Source organism: Oryctolagus cuniculus, chromosome 10 (genome assembly GCF_051225735.1).
Source record: "Oryctolagus cuniculus isolate XC-2025 breed Fujian yellow rabbit chromosome 10, ASM5122573v1, whole genome shotgun sequence".
Lineage (NCBI taxonomy): Eukaryota > Metazoa > Chordata > Mammalia > Lagomorpha > Leporidae > Oryctolagus > Oryctolagus cuniculus.
This window is the reverse complement of record NC_142876.1, coordinates 78,906,064-78,923,550: the sequence shown is the minus strand read 5'-3', so window position 1 is coordinate 78,923,550 and position 17,487 is coordinate 78,906,064. Positions and strand designations below refer to the sequence as shown.

Below are 17,487 nucleotides of genomic sequence, written 5' to 3'. Positions count from 1 at the left end.
ACAACTGGTGCTCTACAGTGCATTGTGCTGCTAAGCTAAGATGTTCAGTAGGTTAGGTGTGTCACACACACTTTTTACTTACAACACTTTCAACTTAGGATAGGCTTATCAGGATATTGCCCCATCATAAGTAGAGGAGTGTCTGTTACTATGAAGTGTGATTTTGCTACAATGGCTGTGTGCTTAAGAGATGTCCTGATTGGTCAAGCCTTGGGCATGTATTTCCCCTAGACCAATCAGGAGCTGCCCGAGGAATGTGAAGGGAATGAATGGGTAGACGCTCTCTGGAGCTGATTCGTCCTGACCATGAAGTCCTAGAGGGTCTGCTACCTCTATCCTAGACCCGAGCCAGGTTCCTGTACTTTTCAGACCCAGATGTGCAGATCTTCTTATGTTCTCTGAGACGCCCTTTATCCTGCACATAAATTCTCCGTCTGCTTAATTGAGCCAGAGTTGGTCTCTGCTGCCTGCAACCACATCACCTTGCATTCTGACTGGAATATTTGCTTCATTCACACGACATAGCTAGACCCGGGAAATTTAACTAACAGGGACACAGAGCAGTGCTGAGGGCTCAGGACCTAAACACTAAGGGCATAGCAACCGAATGTTTTTCACCATGTGCCTCCATGAGCCTGGGCCTGTGCTAGGTCTTCCTAGATTTCTTCTTCCGGTCATCACAACACAATGGCGTACCTATTATCACACCCACTTTGCAGATGAGGAAACCAAGGGCCAAGGAGGTTAAGTGCTTTGTTCAAGAATGCAATGCAGGGGGCCGGTGCCGTGGCTCACTTGGTTAATCTTCCGCCTGTGGCGCCGGCATCCCATATGGGCACCGGGTTCTAGTCCTGGTTGCTCCTCTTCCAGTCCAGCTCTCTGCTGTGGCCCGCGAAGGCAGTGGAGGATGGTCCAGGTGCTTGGGCTCCTGCACCCGCATGGGAGCTCAGGAAGAAGCAGCTGGCTCCTGACTTTGGATCAGTGCAGCGCCGGCCGTGGCAGCCATTTGAGGGGTGAACCAACAGAAGGAAGACCTTTGTCTCTCTCTCTCTCTCTCTCATTATCTAACTCTATCTGTCAAATTAAAAAAAAAAATGAATGCAATGCAGTGAGTGGCATAGTCAGGGCTGAAAATCAACGTCTTCCTGAGGCCAAAGCAAATGCTCTTCCCCTGTACAGTAACTTCAGGAAGGGGAGGCGTGGCTCACTGGCAGGGCTGAGAATTCCAGTTGCTGGGCCTTGAGCTAAAGGACAGAGAAGCACTGCATAGAGGCTGAGCTCAGGGAGCTAAACTGGGTGGAGGGATGGGGTCAGAAGGCGCTGAAGTGTTCACTGCCTATTTTTCAATTAAACAGAATATGCCCTCAATTAAGGAGGGATTTTGTCAGAGCCCATAAAGGCTCTAAGGATTGGCTGAACTTCCCAAATCTCCCTCACTCCCATGCTCCAAGCACCCCCATCTTTCCCCATCATGGTCTAACATAAGCAGGCAATCTCTTCCGCCCTAAGTCAGCTCTCTCCCATTCGACATGAGGATCCATTCACAACCAACTTGAAACTCACCTGCACTCATGGAGACCATTACACAGACAAACGTAATCTGTTTTCTTCCCTTGATATAGGGAGGAGTGGGTAGTTTGGTCCTCACAGTGTCCATTTCACTGTCTCTGATTTCCCTGTGAATGGACCTGTTCTCTCTTTAAGCACAGGGTGGGCATGTGATTCAGGTCCGCAAAATAAATGCCTTCTCCCCACCTCCACCCTTCCCATGTAGCTCCCAAATGGTCTCATGGAACTCAGTCCTGGGAATTTTGCTGGACCAATGATAGAGAGAAACTCCCTTCCTTGGAAGGACCAACTAAAAGGACCAGTACCAGCCCAGAGCTGCCTGGGAACAAAACCAACACTAAGGGGTGGGGAGTAGAGAAAGGAAGGGCAGCAGCACAAGCAGAGAGGCCAGTTAGGGGACACTCTGCTCCAAGCAAGAGATAACTGGACCCCAGAGGTGATGAGCAATAGTCAGATTCTGGGTGAATTCTGGAGAAAGAGCCCCGTGGGTGTAGGGACAGATGTCAGATACGAGAAAAGGAGGAGAATGAATGATGATGACGCCAAGGTTCTGACATGGCCCAAGAGGCAAATGGAGGTGCCATTTAGTGAGAAGAGGCAGGTTGGGGGTGAACGTCACCAGCACCAGCACTCTGCCCAGCTCCCCTCTGGCTGCGTCACACACGGCAGAGCAGCAGGAGGGGAAGGGCCTGTGTGCAGAAGGAACGCACGTGCCAGCAAGGGAGCACTCCAGGCAGGTGCCAGGTTCTCTTCTGACAGCCTATGCCCATGAGAGCAAGAAAGCACTGCCTACAGACAAGCATGAGTGTGTCCTCACGACCTGACCCCTCCCACCAGGCCCCAGCTCTGGAAGGTCTCACCACCTGCCAACAGCACCACACTGGGGCCAGGCTTACCACACAGGATCCTGTGTGCACACAGACCACCATGCTTCATACATCCCCATTTGGGAATTAATGGTGTCTTTCCTTGTCTTTAGTTAAGACATTTAATTCTCCGGTAACGTACTTTTTCAACATTGTAGTAAAATGTACAGAACATAACACTTATCATTTTAACCAATCTGAAGTGTACAGTTCAGTGGGACTAAGTGAATTCACAATGCTGTGACCATCACCACCATCCACTCCCAGAACTTTTTCAGGATCCCAAACAGAAACCTGTGAAATACTAGCTCCCCATCTCTGCCTCCCTCCAATCCTTGGAACCCCTGTTTTACCGTCTGTCTCTGTTGGACATGTAAATTTAAGATCCCACTGGACATCCAAGTGAAGACACTGACAGGCTGTGAGGTGCTGTGACTCTGGGGTTGAAGGATAAGACAAGAGCCTCAAGTCACAAGTACCTGGTGCGGCACAAGCATAATAATTCCCACTAATGGAGTGAAATGGGTAATTTAGCTTCTCTCTCTCCTGTGGGGCCCAGAAAATGAATGTGGGGCCCAATTCAGAACCTAGCAATTTGAGGGAGAGGGTATATCGTCAAAAAGTTTGTGGAAAGTGTGTATTCTGCAAAATGAGGGGTGGGCATTGTGGTATGGCCAGTTAAGCTATTTGGGATGCCAAAATCTCATATTGGCAGAGTTCCAGTTCAAGACCCAGCTATTCCATTTCCAATTCAGCTTTCCGCTAATGAATCCTGGACCCAGCAGATGCTGTGCAGGGCCCCTGCCACCCATGTGGGAGATGCGAATTGAGTTCTGGATTCCTGGCTTTGGCCCTGCCCAGCCCTGGCCATTGTGGACATTTAGGGAGTGACCCAGCAGATTAAAGATCTGTGTGTGTGTGTGTGTGTGTGTGCATGTGTTTCAGCTTCTTTCTCTCTCTCTGTCACTCTGCCTTTCATATAGATGAAAATAAATAAATAAAACATTTTTAAAAGAATGAAAAACTATGCTTTGATGACAGAAGTTTTTTCGCCAAAATAAACTTCTCTTCTCATTCCATTTTCCGTGAATTTTCAAATACTCTCATAGCAATGCCTTAGTAAATATTTGTTCAATTGAGTAATGCAACTCTTTGCTCTCCAGTTTGTGGGAACAACCATTCACTGAATTGAGAATTTTAAAAAGCAAAGCTTTTAAAATAAATAGTTCTCCTTTTTGCAAAAAAACAAAACTCAGAACAAATTTTAAAACACACTGGCACTTTTTTTTTTTTTTTGCAATTTTCAGAAATAATGTTTGACTTGTGATCTCTTTGGCTGATGACTGTGCCAAAATCCAGTACCACTTGACACCACGCGATGTTACATAAACAGACCAGGAGTGACACGACCAGATGTGGCATGTCACGGTGGGGATCAATCAGCTTGAAAAGCAAGAGAAGAAGTTCTGTCTAAAACCAGGCGTTCAAAGTGTTTCATAATTGCCAACCCCTATTCAAATTACTCTGGCGGCCTTTGAAGAAAAATGTGGTCGTGCAAGGAGGGAAAATTATGGCAACCGAGATGAGATGGAGACAGCGATTTACCTTCAGTCGACAAATGTTTTCTGCACAGCACAATCTTCAAGTGCCAGATCTTGATAATCTCAGTTCCGTGCAGGTATTTAGGAGCTGTTGCTACTCAGTGGGGAGCAACCTGCTCCATCTACGTGTGTGATGCATAATCAGGGCGTGGGAAATATTGGAATTTACCATTAGGTGATATCAGCGGAATCAGTGTCTCCAGCCTCGCAGGCACAAGTACAAAAATTTGGGGGCTACGAACTTGGGAAGGAAGGCCTTCAAAGACTTCATTCTCCTGACATCTGCCTCCCATCACCTCTGTAGCCATAGATCATGACCCCCCAGAGCAAAGGCGACAGCCTTGAAGTTGAATTGAAAGGACCTTTTCAACATAAGTAGAGGCAGCAAAACTCTTAAGTAGAGGTGCAAGATGGACAAGTCTTCTTAGACCCAGACTCAGTACTTCATCCAGTGAAACTTGTTCACACGAACATCATTAGTGTATTTTCTCTAACGCATCATAACCTCTCAATTTGCTTAGGCTATATTTGTAGCTGTGCAAATATCTGAATTAGGTATTTATAATATAAGAAACCAAATAGTATCTGGAAGGCACATGAGAACCTCCAATTAGTTGAGCTGGAAATCGAACTTTGAAAGCTAGGATGTATTTGTCTATTTTGGGGAAAAGAAAAAAAACCTCTTTCATTTAGCAGGCCGGTAATCCAACTCATACGTACAGGGGAAGATTAATTTATGCCAACCCCCAATTTTATCATGGGGATGTAGAACTTTCTTACGAAGTAAAAGGAGAAAGCGATCAACATTGCTCCATATTCTTTATTTATTTAAATTTTTGGTAATAGTGGAAAAGTATATTTAGGAGGGATTCCACAAAATACTTTCTTAACCTGATTCTATCTTTTTTTTTTTTTTTTTTTTGACAGGCAGAGTGGACAGTGAGAGAGAGAGACAGAGAGAAAGGTCTTCCTTTGCCGTTGGTTCACCCTCCAATGGCCGCTGCGGCCGGCACACCGCGCTGATCCGAAGGCAGAAGCCAGGTGCTTCTCCTGGTCTCCCATGGGTTGCAGGGCCCAAGCACTTGGGCCATCCTCCACTGCACTCCCTGGCCACAGCAGAGAGCTGGCCTGGAAGAGGGGCAACCGGGACAGAATCTGGCGCCCCGACCGGGACTAGAACCTGGTGTGCCGGCGCCGCAAGGCGGAGGATTAGCCTAGTGAGCCACGGCACCAGCCTGATTCTATGTTAAGTCACCACCCACCTCCAGGTTTCTGGGCTTCCACCTGTCTCCATTGATGACCAAAGGCCATTTTCATTGTTATTATATCATGAGAAGATTTGTGGACCAAAGTAAGTGCTATATTTCCTGCGTCTGAGTGCTGGCAAAACACACAGGACTTTTATTCCTAATGACAGTCAGTGAAGAAAACCAACATGTCCCTGATGATGTACCAAGAGTTTTCTAACAAATCCCACCGCAAAACTGAAAGGCAGAGATCTATTCCAAGGGACAGAATAACTTCTCTGTCCTGGGCTTCTGAATGAACCATATATTCTAGGTAAAACCATACTTTAGTCATGTATCCAATTTATCAAAAACTATTTTTAAGTAGTCACGGCCCTATTAGACAATACACATGACCACTGCTAGCAGAAAACCTAATCCCGACTTTTCCTACCACCATGGTTGGTCTATGCTACGTTCCATTATCAACTGGCAACACTGATCCACACAAGTTATTTTTATTTAGCCAAATCACACAGCTTTTAAGCATTTGCTCAGGAAATAATTAATTCAACAAAAAGCTTTTAAATATATTTAAAGACCATGAACTCCTCTTCTTCCATTTAATCATTGGGAGTACATTTAAGACACAATATGTTCTAGAAGTTCCAAATGGAGAGGATTTTTAAATATCTCCACTGCATATCACGCTATCCATGGATTGGAAAAACCATAGCAATTGCATCTTAGCCCCTGGACATTCAAGCATGCCTTCAATTTACATAAGAGCATATTTCCTTCCAGAAAGTAGGAGATAGTTTCAAAAAGTTATGCAGTCTGTCAAACCTATGGTGTATATGCATGGGAATTAAGGTCAACAACATTGAAAATACAGTGGATTAGGGTAACTGATGACTTGAAAACCTTGGTAGGGAGGCAATGAGGAGCCCTTAGACAACTAGGTAAACAGCAGAGTTGTTGGTGGGCTTCAGGAACTACAGGTTTCTGTTGCAAGAGAGAGACTGGAGCCTGAGGGTGAAGATAGTAAGTTAAGAGAGAGGAAGTGTCACTGGGACATAGAATCACGAGGAACACAGACCCGACCGGTTTTCATGACAGCTGCAACGGGAACTGTTGGGTCACAAAGGACTGGCAGGAACAATGAGACCAGGAAGATGTGCCGGGGCTCATCAGGGATTCCACCAGCCTGTAGACCACTTCAGCTGGACGCTCAGGCCTCCCCTGTGAGCACAGAGGGTCTCCTGATGGTCTCGATGGTGGAATGGCTGTGATGCAGGCCCTGTGCTAGTTCTGGGAGAGAACCAAGGAGCGGTACAGAGAGAAGCAGCAAGCTGAGGCCAGAGCCTGGCAGGAGGACAATGCAGTGGGGATGGCTAAGGGAAAGATGAAGATAAAAGAAGGACCCAGGGCATGGAGTGCTATGGACAGGCCAAGGCCAGAGGCCAATTCAGAGAGTGCAAACTATGCAAGTGAGTTCAAGAAGAACCACCCAGAAAAAGCTCACAGGATTTGTCAATGAGGGGCTTGGCTTATTTCAGCTGTGTCCCATTAAAAGTGAATAAGGAGAGCTGTGGCTCTTCAGAGAGACGTGCGGGGTGAAGGAAGGAAGAAAGGCGGGCAGCAGACAGCCTCAACAGCATGGGAGCACAGCAATGGAAAAACAGCGTCCCAGGTGGAATGGGGTGATTTCATTGTATGCAGTGCACAACTGAAACTCCCGGCCATGGGTGTCAGGGTTGAGTGAGAAGGCAATCAAAACTACAGGGGAAGTGACAGAAACCATGGGGAACCTGCAGGAAGCTGCTTGGAGGTTGGTAAGATAAGGCATGGATATAGGTTTTTGATAGAAACTTTGTTTTCTTTGGTTTTGAGTGACTAGTAAAAGGGTTACAAGTGGTATGTTTTGCTTGGAATTTTTTTTAAACATCAAATAGTTTGCTAATATTTAAAAACTGGAGGTATTTCACAGCACATTGCTTTCTGAATTATCTTGACATGTGGGATGATGTGGGGCACTTCCCCACTTGGCAGCCGTAGGCAGGTGGGGCCTAAAGGCGGCCATCTGCTTTGGATGGCCCAGGTGATCTTCTGTCCCTGGTCCTCACTATTCTCTGTTGTCTATCCCAACCCACCCCATTCATAGCATCTCCCTGACCCTTTGAATTTATTTTTTATTTGTTTGAAAAGCAGAGATGGAGATCTCCCATCTGCTACTTCCCACCCCCAATAGTCTCCAACAGCCTGGGCTGGGCCAAGCTGAAGCTGGAGCTAGGAACCCCATCCGGGTCTCCTACATGGGAGGCATGGACCCAAACACTTGAGCCATCACCTGCTGCTTCCCAGGGTGCACATTAGCAGGAGTCTGAAATGGGAACAGTGCTGAGACTCAAACCAGGCACTCCTCTATGGGATATGGGTGTCCCAAGGGTGTCCTGACCCCTGTCCCAAATGCTAGCCTCTCCCTGGTCATTTTAAACACATGCATTTGCAACCTCTGAACTGGAGGCTCTCATTAGTACTAAGGGCAAAGTAGAAAGCAACGAACATTTAAAGAGACTGTAATTAGAAGCAATTTCAAGGTCAGATCTCAAATACTCCCCTCACCAATAATCCAGAGATAATGGATGTAACTTCTACATTATATTTACTCTTAAATACAAATGCACATGCCCTTAGTCACAGTTCTGATTCACAGGCTCTAAGGGGAAAAGTTGCATTTAAAAAAATTAGCTTGGGGGCCGGTGCTGTGGCAAAATAGGTTAATCCTCTGCCTGCGGTGCCCGCATCCCATATGAGCAATGGTTCGAGTCCCAGATGCTCCTCTTCCTATCCAGCTCTCTGCTGTGGCCTGGGAAAGCAGCAAAAGATGGCCCAAGTCCTTGGGCCCCTGCACCCACGTGGGAGACCCAGAAGAAGCTCCTGGCTCCTGGCTTCAGATCGGCGCAGCTCCGGATGTTGCAGCCATTTGGGGAGTGAACCAGCAGATAGAAGACCTCTCTCTCTGTCTCTCCTTCTCACTGTCTGTAACTCTACCTCTCAAATAAAATTTTTTTTTATTTTTTTTTATTTTTTGACAGGCAGAGTGGACAGTGAGAGAGAGAGATAGAGAGAAAGGTCTTCCTTTGCCGTTGGTTCACCCTCCAGTGGCCGCTGTGACCGGTGCACTGCGCTGATCCGATGACAGGAGCCAGGTACTTCTCCTGGTCTCCCATGGGGTGCAGGGCCCAAGTACTTGGGCCATCCTCCACTGCACTCCTGGGCCATAGCAGAGAGCTGGCCTGGAAGAGGGGCAACCGGGACAGAATCCGGCGCCCCAACTGGGACTAGAACCCGGTGTGCCGGCACTGCAAGGCGGAGGATTAGCCTAGTGAGCCACGGCGCCGGCTTCAAATAAATTTTTAAAAAATTAGCTTGATGTGGACAAGATCTGGGCTGCTTTGGACCACTTTCTAGTACTTCTTCTTCTTCTTCTTCTTTTTTTTTTTTTTTTTTTTTTGACAGGCAGAGTGGACAGTGAGAGAGACAGAAAGGTCTTCCTTTTCCGTTGGTTCACTCCCCAATGGCCGCTGTGGCTGGTGCACTGCGCTGATCTGAAGCCAGGAGCCAGGCGCTTCTCCTGGTCTCCCATGTGGGTGCAGGGCCCAAGCACTTGGGCCATCCTCCACTGCACTCCCGGGCCACCGCAGAGAGCTAGACTGGAAGAGGAGCAACTGGGACAGAATCCGGTGCCCTGACCAGGACTAGAACCCGGTGTGCCGGCGCCGCAGGTGGAGGATTAGCCTAGTGAGCCACGGCACTGGCCTCTAATACTTTTTTATCCTGCTTCGTGCACTTGTTCACAGGCTTCCCTGCAGAAACATCCATGCGTCAGTGCTCTGCCTTGAGTGTGCCCTCCCCAAGCTCACGTGTTGGAGCCTTGATCCTCAAATCCACCTGTTAATGCTATTTGGGGGCACGGTCTGTGGGAAGTGATGCGTATTAGATAAGACCATGAGGTTAGGGCCCTCACGATGTCATTTGGGGCTTTCTGAGAGGAGGAAGAGAGACTGTGCAGGCACACTTCTCTGTCTCGCCACGTGATGTCCTCAGCCATGGTGTGATGCAGCCAGAGGCTGTCACCAAACGCTAGTGTGGTGCTCTGTTTTTTTTTTTTAAATATATATTATGAAGACTTAATTATTTATCTAAAAGCCAGAATTACAGAGAGTGTAGGGGAAACACAAACAGGGAGAGAGAGATCTTTCATCCACAGGTTCACTCCCCAAATGGCTGCAATGGCCAAGGCTGGGCCAGGCCAAAGCTAGGAGGCAGCAGCTTCATCCAGGTCTCCCACGTGTGGGTACAGGGGCCCAACCTCCAGTGCCTTCCCAAGCTCATTATCAGCGAACTGGATCAGAAGTGGAGCAGCCAGGATTTGAACCTGCATCCATGTGGGATGCTGGCACTGCTGACAGTGGCTTAACCTGCCAGACTAAGACACTCAGCTACCAGGAACCTAAGGCACGGCCCATTGATCACAACCTGCACAATCGGGGCTAGCGTTATGGCATAGCAGACTAAACCTCTGTCTGCAATGCCAGCAGCCCATATGGGTGCTGACTGGAGACATCACTGTGTGTGTGGTGGACAGTGGGGAGGGGAGAGGAGAGGGGATAGGGGCAAGAGGTAAGCATCTTCTCCCCCCAGCCAGCCATTGCAGGACAAACCTGCAGGTGATTTCACCGCGGATTTTTACCAACAGAAAGCAGAGGACACAGTTGACAAGGAGCAAGTCACTGCGTTTCGCTGTCCCCAGAACAGCCCCCTCCTGAGGCTGTGTGCACGCTGAGAAGCAGACGGGGTGGGTCTGCAAGGGGAGGGGAGCAGCTGCACTCACCCCCACTTGTGCCCTCTGGGAGCAAATCCGGTCATCACCCCACTTGTCTCTGTTCTGCAGACTCTCCAGCCCCGTGACTTGCGCAAGAAATCGGTCGAGCCAGATTTCCCCAGAATTGTGGCCTAGCTCACCCGAGAGAGAGAAAAGCCCTGGGTCTCTAAGCACACTGGAAATCAGGCTGTGGGGCACCCAGGGCCACGTGACCAGGCCATGGCTTTCCAGGCTACCACATCCAGTGGTTTGTTGTCTTACCTATTTTCTCCTCCAGGGAGGTAGGGAGAAAAATGATGCTAGCCCACGAAGCCAGGCTCCCCAGTGACCTGCCCTTAGCCCTGTGCAGTCCTGCTGTGCGCAGGCAGGCTATGGATGTTGGGAAACCATCTTGTGGAAGTTCCTGCGGCATCCTGAGCCTATGCTATCGGACGGGGCCTGGATACCTGCCTGCTAAGCCGAGAAAAAGCGCGCACCTGGTTCTGTGCCAAGCCAAAGAGAGGACCCACTTGGTAGCATAATAGCCTAAGATCTCCAAGAAACTCTGACATTTGTGTATGCTTTGTAAAGCTTTCCTGTAAAGCAGTGAACTCCCTGGCAAGGCTGCTATTTTCAGATGCACCTGAAAGCTACGGGGCCCCTACAAAGCAATCTAGATGAGGTTTTCATCTCAAAGGAATTGCCACTAAGCCAGGGCGACTCTGGCAGAAGCAGCTGCGACCCAACCCTTCTCACACCAAGCATGGAATAAAAGGAAAGAAGGCCTGGCTACATCAGCGCCCGTGGATACCTGGCATCCCCCAGTGCCCGTCTGTAAAAGGCAATACTTGCTTTGTAACAAACAAGGTGATGAGTGTGCTGGCACTGGCACTGGGACTCCACAGCCAAGACCTTGGGGTTGGCCGCCCTGCTGAGAATGTCCACACCCCCACCCCTGCCCCTGCCAATGACAGGAAAGCAGGGAGAAATGGGAAAACGGTTACACAGGGTTTCTTTTTTTGTTCTTACTGTATGCCCGCGACAGGACCAGGTGAGAAGAGAATCTTTGCGTTCTTGCACTTTGTGGTCTGGTTTCTCTTCTTCCTATTATGTAAAAAGATCAGCTCTTTCTGGTTCTGTTGAACCTAACTGCACTGAATTCCTGGGTGGCTTTTCCCTGACCTGAAGACCAGGGGGACTACAACAAAATGCCCAGCCCAGGGACCAGATCCCGTAGGCTCCCTGCCACCCTGGCCATTTACCGTTCATTCTCCCCATTCTGCCACAAAGCTGCCTCTTTCTATAATTTATGTTACAGTGCCATCTTATGGAAGTTTATGACCACCGTTGATGGATACAGAGACTCTAGGCTGTCTCTTCTGTATTTTCCAGAAATATATGGGTTTAAAAATCATCTTTAATTAATCACACCAGATAAATGTGTCAGGAATGGTGAGCCGTATATAAGAAAGCAGGTTTGATGTGATCTGCGGAGGGCCAAGCACTACAGAGAGCGTCTGAGCAGCCACACAAACCTTCAAGATAACTGATGCGTGTTTTGAAGGCGTTTATGTTCTTGTTCAATGACTATTACTGCATACACCGACATCTCAAAGGTGGCGTTCTCTGCAAACGCCATGGCGTTTTTGGAAGGAGGCTCGGAGGGGGCAGGGTCTATTCTAAGTCGATGATTTGTGGCCCAGAATTTTCAGATCTGCACTCTCATTGTATATCTTTCTTGCAAGAAAAAAAAAAATCCACAAAACTCTCTGGACCCATATCAGCATGACACGAGAAAACCCAACCCCGATCATTTGCAAATGTATTCCAGTCCCAGGTTTAATTCCAGGAGAAGGTTCCTTGGAGAAGCCTCCTTCCGGAAGTCTGCCTGCCAAATCCGGGAGGCTCTCGGGCTTGTTTCCTCTCTCTCCTCCAGGTTTCTTTCCACCCACAAAGTCAACGTGCATCGTGAATGGGCCTGAATTTAATTCCTTCATCCAGAACTTGCCAGTTCTCTGCGGCTGCACTGCCAGTCACTCTCCCTGCAAGGCACGGGGCAGGGGAGGGGTGGGGGGAGGTGATTGCAATTCCCGTTTTGTTTGCAGGGGGAGGTGGGGTGGTTCTGGGTAAATGAAATGCATGCATGAGATGATTCTGAGGGGACTGGAGCTTTGCAGAAACAAATGCCCAGTTCTCTGTAGCGACGAGACACCACCATCCAGCAGAGCCCTCGCTTCTGACTCCAACGACTCCCGCCTTGGAGAAGTCTTTTGTTCACACTCTGTGCCTCTTCCAGTCTGCCCATTTCAGCTTTCCCATCACTCCCACAGGATCGGAACACAAGGTCTGGGCTGACGGTGCCAGGCAGGGAAGGCATCCCTGAGTCTCCAATCTATGGAGACCCCCTTTCCACTTTGTAAAGATACCGAGCTCATAGTGTTTCGTGATGAAGGGAGAAAAACTTAATATGCATTTAGCCAGACACAAAGTAAGAACTTTGGAACAAAGGCAGTTTATAAAAAAAAAAAAAAAGGCATTTGAATGTCAAATATTTCTTGGGTTTTTCCTGCCCTGTCACAATGAAATTCGCTTTCCTTCTTAGCTGCGCCATCTGCAATCATAGTAGGCACCACCATTTCACATTAAATGCTCCTAATAAATCATGCTGGGCGCTTTGCTTGCTTGATTCCTGCTTCTCTTAGTCTCTCATCCAGCTCCCTTTGCGTACCCCCACCCTGCACCCCAAATCTCTGTTTTGCTCGTGAACTTACCTTTGCTGACCTTTCTTCCCTCTCCTGTTTGGGGGGGCTTTTCTTGCTTCAGTCCCTGCCCTTACAATGTTCTTCTCTCTTCACTGTCATCACCACATCGGAGGGGCGCGCCTGGTCCCCACGTCTCCCCCATCTTTTGCTGAGTGTGTGTTTGCTACTGCTCCCCGCCATCCCCCACCCCCAGCCCCCTGCGCGTCCTTAATCAGAACATTATCAGAGACTCCAACACACTCAGCTCAGAGTCTGAACTGACTGTACCCATCAGGAACTCTTAAAGTGACTCCTTACAGATGCAAACGTGACTTCAAGGGCTGCCTTCACCCCGACCCCACCTCCCGATACGGATGGCGTTTCATGGCTTGTTCCAATTTCAATGCTCAGTTTACCAGTCGAATGAAGATGATTTTTCTAATATCCATCCTGCAAACTCCATCTGGGATCTGCCAAACAAGCTGTGTTCTTCTGCCTCTCTCACAGGCAGGAATGACAAAAAGTCTGCACGAGGAGCAGGAACGAGGTCAGGACTTTTAGATCCTGAACCACGACAAGCCCAAGCACACGAGAACACAGAGAGGAACTGAAAAGGACAGGGGAAATGAGCGTCCACCTGCAAGGGAAGTGTTTTCCGCCCTTGCCAGCCCCCTGGTGCCAATCACCTTGGGAGAGCCCAAGTTACCATTCTCCAAGCACCAGAAGCCATGGGCAGCTACTATCATCACAAATATCCTGCGATGTTAGTGCATTGCAGAATTACTATCCTTCCAAGCTTTCGGCCTCGTGTCTTGTGTGAACAGAGAACCATATGGGAGTTCTGGGGGGCTAAAATGGATACACCAATTATTTATAGATTCGGACTGAAAATCCTGTGAACCGCCTTCTGTGGAGTTCCATCTTCTGAGAACAGACTTGAAATAGACACAGTCGTGGAACGTCTCGGAATCATTTAGAATAATCCTGAACATGATATTGCAAGTAGAGAGCGGTGGAGTTAAGCCTAAAGAATTTTAGAAGCCCCTGCAGGAAAGAAGGACAGAGATTTAAAGCTATCTTTTGGAAAGCTCTAGAAGGAGGCCAGGTGGCTCAATTGTTTTATCCCGTTGGTTTCAGGAACTTTGCCCCTCGGCGTGCTTTCCTGCTGCAAAATTCTGAAATTTGACAGGGCTGCTTACATAGCTAAGTGTCCCCCTGTTTGGAGTAGGTTTCTCTGAGGGCTTTACGTATGCCAGACACTCAGTCAACGCTTATGAAAAGGATGCAAGAAGAAAACACAGTCTTCTGTTATCGGTGCTAAGAACACTATAGGACCACATATGGTTTGGAGATACGTCTATTGATTGATGGTCTCTTCCTGGGCCTTCCTAAGCCTACTGTCATGATCTGACTCCCCGCCTTCCGGGCCCCAGAGTCATTGTCTCTCCCCAGCCACATGGACGTTTGCTCTTTTAAAAAATAATATTCATTTATTTATATTTATTTTATTCATTTATAATTTGTTATTTATTATTTATTTTATTATTAATTAATTATTTGAAAGGCAGGGTGGCAGAGAGAGATCTTCTATGCACTGGTTCACTCCTCAAATGCCCGCAGTAGCCCACATTGGGTGAGTCCAAAGCTAGGAGCCAGGAACTCCATTCATCTCCCAGGTGGGTGGTAGGGGCCCAAGCACCTGGGCCACCTTCCACGCCCACCAGGAGCACCAGCAGGAAGCTGAGTCAGAATCACAGAGCAGCCGCGACTCCAATGGGATGGGAGCCTCCCAAGGGTCAGCTCAACGCTCTGTGCCTCAACACCCACTCCTGGGGACGCAGAGTTGACGTCTGCGGGTTTTCCCGGGGGGTGAAGGCAGCATTTCCGGCAAGATTTGTTTATGCTCACTATAGTGGTAAATACCCATGTGACTTCACATCAGCCTCACAACAACCAACATTCGCTTGTATGTTTCCGTGGACTAATAACCCGGATGAGAGAGGTTACTGGCTTGCCTGGAGTCTTCCAGCCAAGCGATGCCAGACCTAACCCAGCTGTCGCCAAACACTGCCCTGTCTGTTACTCATCAATCTGAAAACCAGGAGGGCCTGCAGGAAGAACAGCTGAGGCCAGTTAAAATTTCTCCTGGCCAAAACGCTATTTAAGGGCATCAGAAAAAGATTTTGCCTTTAATTTATTTTTAAATGTCTTTTAATAAAGAGCACCCCAGGACACACGGACAGGGTTCAGAGGCCCCAACTGCTCTCTGCTGTTCCTCTCCTCTGAACAGACACATTTGGTCCACGTGCCACCTGCAACGCTGAAAGGAAAGGGAAACAGAAACATATATTTACGTTTGGTGACATCACCACCTTGGGCATGAAGTTCAAGATCCACGCTTAGTTCGGTATGGAACACAGCGGCCATGACCTGCTTGAAGACCCCGCACACACACTGATTGTTCCATTTTTCCACAAACTTTTCCAAGTACCCACTCTGTACTTGGAAAAAAGTTCTCATTACTCAGAAAGTACCTTTTGCCACTCTATCAAACTTGCTTGGAACCCAAACAAACTTTTACATTTTTCTGGTTAATTGTAATTCCCAGGGAGTAAAAAAAAAAAAAAAAAAAAGACCTAGACAGTTTTCCAGGGGCAAGGGAGCACTGGCATTTCAGGTAGCCCTCTCTTCATCCCAAACACATGCAGGTGTTAACTAGGCCAGTACAAAGACCTCAATAGGGCCCCAGAGTTGTGGCGTAGTGGGTAAAGCCACAGCCTGCAGTGCTGGCATTCCCACATGGGTGCCGGTTCGAGACCCAGCTGCTCCACTTCTGATCCAGCGCCCTGTTAATGTGCCTGAGAAAGCAGAGGAAGATGGTCCAAGTGCTTGGGCCCCTGCATCCACGTGGGAGACCTGGAAGAGGCTCCTGACTCCTGGCTTCAGCCTAGCCCAGACCCAGTCATTGCGGCCTTTGGGGACTGAACCAGCAGGTGGAAGATCTATGCCTCTTATTCTCTCTGTGTAACTCTTTCAAATAAATAAATAAACCTTAAAAAAAAATCTTGACAGCACTGGGTGCTGGGCGCAGCAGTTCGAGCTGCCAGCTGGGGCACCCACATCCCACATGAGGGTGCCTGATTTTGCTCCCAAATCCAGCAGGTGTTATCCCTGCCACCCACGTGAGACCCTTGGATTGAATGTGTAATTCCTGACTTCACTCTGGCCATTGTGGGCATTTAGGGAGTGAACCAGTACATAGGAGCTCCTGTCTGCCAAGTAAAAATAATTAACTGAACACAAAAACAAAACCATGGAGCACACATCGTGGTACAGTGGTTTAGGCATCCTCTTGGGACACCTGAATCCCCATACTGGAGTGTCTGCTTCGTTTCTCATCCAGCTTCCTACAAATGTACACCCTGGGAGGCAGCAGCTGATGGCTCACGTACTTGGGACCCTGCCGTTCATATTGGAGACCCAGATGGAGTTCTTGGCTCCTGCCTTTGTGGGCATTTGGGGAGTGAACTGGTCAATGGAAGATCTCTGGGAGTCTCTGTCTTTGTCTCCCTGCTACTCTGCCTTTCAAATAAATAAAAATAAATAGCATAGAAATAAAAACCAAAGATCCTGAGAACTGACACAATGCTAGGCTCTCTGCTCCATCTGGTTTGAATAACGTCAGATGGAAGAAATAAATTCTCTAAACCTTGCAACGCAGCATTCATTGAGTGATCACCAAGAGTCACTTTCTGTGGGGGTCATTTCCAAGCCAAGCACCTACAGCGAAAGTACTGCCTATTTGTGCGATGCTGGGAGGGTTGCGAATGGGGACGCACACCCACATACCTTGCCTCTTAGTTTCAAACCTCTGTGTGCCACAATTTCTGTTCCTGTGGTTGTGGCAAGGAGTGGGGTGGGGCTCTCTGTGTGTGTGTATGTATTTGTGTGTGTGTGTGTGTGTGTGTTCCTTGCCTGGTCTTTGTGCTTCGGCTGAACACCACCTTAGATCATCCTTGACAACAGAGTAAAGGTTATCATCAGCATGGTGAATAATGGATGGGGGCCATTGTATTTTCTTGTTTAGGAAAATAAATCATCCTGAAAACTTGTATTATGCTCCATGTAAAAGGGAGGCACATCAGCACTTGCTCCGCTTCCTCCCCGGCGTGGGTTTGGCAGGGCGCCTCGGGCTGGGAAGAACAGCCAGGGGTTGCCAAGCGAGCGCTGCTTGATTCCATGCCCGTTCCTCTAGGGGATGTAAACATCCTGCCCTGGAATACTTCACCAACCTGTAGCTAGAACACCACCGGGGATGACGGCGCAGCTGGGAAAGCTGGAAACCGTGAGTCATGGCAGCCACCGGGGCCTGCTGCGGGACCAGGAGGGCAACCGTGCAAGCTGCATCCAGCCCAGCCCAGCCCAGCCCAGCCCAGCCCTGATGGGAAGACAGCGCTGAACTCAGTGGAGAAGCAGATAAGGGCCCGAGAGCAGAGGAAGGCAAAGAGGCAAAGCTTTCCTGAGGCCCGGATGACCACACCCTGGATACTGCTGGGTTTTCAACATGCGTTGTCCCATGTCCTGTTGAGTTAGTCAAAGCCACGGACTCCAGAGCGA

General features: G+C 48.6%; 1 long non-coding RNA gene across 1 annotated transcript; it reads left to right on the top strand.

Annotated features, from left to right (window-relative positions):
• The first annotated feature begins 5,964 nt into the window (after positions 1-5,964).
• Positions 5,965-10,863, top strand: LOC149124301 (uncharacterized). The gene is made up of 2 exons (XR_016214208.1): positions 5,965-7,093; positions 10,428-10,863. It is a non-coding gene; the product is annotated as an uncharacterized LOC149124301 (long non-coding RNA).
• Positions 10,864-17,487: the final 6,624 nt, after the last annotated feature.